Here is a 2013-nt window from a genome sequence, read left to right on the forward strand (position 1 = left end):
ATTGCAGATAATGACACTGAGGGAATTTTATGGATTAAACTTGAGAACAAAACCAATGCCAATAACGTTCTTTATGTCTGTGTTGTTTATCTTCCTCCCGAAAATTCCACACGTGCAGTTAACGTTCATGAATTCTTTGACAACTTAATGACTAAAGTATACACTGTTCCTCAAGGAAACCCCTTCTATATGTGTGGTGACTGGAATAGCCGATGTTCGGACTTCGTTGATTCAATCACTGGTATTGATAATCTTCCTGACAGACATGTTGTAGACTTTCAGTGTAACAGTTATGGGAAGGTCTTTTGTGAATTTCTTACAGATATTAGCTGTTGTATTTTAAATGGAAGAAATACCCTACTAAATGACTACACCTATGTATCTACCCGCGGTCTGAGCGTTGTGGATTACTGCGTAGTACCGTACGAAATGCTGGATATTTTCAACAAATTTAAAGTTACAAGAACTAGTTTAATTATAGAGCAAATATGTGCTAATGGTAAATTTGATCTTCAGAAAATTATTCCAGATCATTCTCTACTGACTTGGGAAATAACGTTGAAATTTAGTCAAAGTAATAAAAATGCTGCGCAACCAAAAAACAATCGTAAAACTAAAACCAAATATGACATCAAAATATACCAGAAGACTGGCTCAGTTCCGAATCTGCTCTGAATGATATTGATATTATTATTCAAAATTTGGAATTTTCAAATGTAACGCAAGACAAGATTAACAATATGTATGATGCATTTGTGAATGTTATTAAAACGGAAATGTCTACAAAATTATCATCTAAAGTGATTGTCTTATCCGACGGCGTAAATAACAAAAGAAGGAGATGTAAGAAACCTTGGTGGAGTGAGGAGTTAACTGAATTATGGAACGACGTTTGTGCATCCGAAAAAATATGGATAAAGTGTAAAATTCAAAATCAGAAAAAGTTTTTTCAACAAGTATTTGTGAATAAAAGGAAACTATTTGATAAAGCGGTTCAAAAGGCAAAATGCCAATATTGGTACTCCATGCAGGAAGAATTGAGTAATTCGTGTGGAAACCCAAAAGAGTTTTGGCGAAAAATTGGAAAAATTGGTGTAGGTAGTGAGCGCCAAAATTATATTCCTATGGAAGTAAAATTAGATAATGGTCAAATTTCTAGTGATAAAGATGAAGTTTTAAATAAATGGAAGTGTGATTTCTCTAATATGTTTAATAGAAATGATGATAGTGATGTAAATATATGTGAAAATGATGTAGATGTTATATATGATGATATGTTAGATTGTGAAATATTTGTGGAAGAAGTATTTAATGTTTTAAAAAGTTCCAAAAATGGTAAATCACCAGGATATGACGAAATACCAGTTGAATTGTATAAGAACCAAACTATGTTAAATGCACTAACTAGAGTATTCAATATTTGTTTTGACTCTGGTAAAGTTCCAGCAATGTGGTCAAAAGGGATTATAATGCCTATTCCAAAAAGCTCAACATCAGATCCGAGAGATCCCTTGTCGTACCGTGGTATAACTTTGGCACCAGTTTCCTACAAATTGTATTGTGGAGTATTGAACTCTCGACTAACATATAAGCTTGATGATATTGACTTCTTATGTGACGAGCAAAATGGTTTTAGAAAAGGACGTAGTACTGTTGACCATTTAAGTACATTGGCTACTATTATAGAAACTAGAAAACTTCGTAAACAATCAACAGATGTGGCATTCATTGATTTCAAAAAAGCTTACGATTGGATAAATAGAAATTTATTATTTTGTAAATTAAAAACACTTGGTATTAGTTCAAAAATGTTAAAATCACTTTATTCTCTTTATAACAATGTACAGGCTTGTGTTAAAGTAAATGGTAACTTAACCGATTGGTTTGACGTAAATTGTGGTCTAAAACAAGGGTGTATCCTTTCGCCTTTATTATTTAATATTTATATTAATGATCTTGTTGATGAGGTCAAGAAATTGAACATAGGTATAGACATTGAAAATGATAAAGTTA

This window comes from Mytilus trossulus, chromosome 7 (assembly GCF_036588685.1).
Source record: "Mytilus trossulus isolate FHL-02 chromosome 7, PNRI_Mtr1.1.1.hap1, whole genome shotgun sequence".
In the NCBI taxonomy this organism is placed as follows: Eukaryota; Metazoa; Mollusca; class Bivalvia; order Mytilida; family Mytilidae; genus Mytilus; species Mytilus trossulus.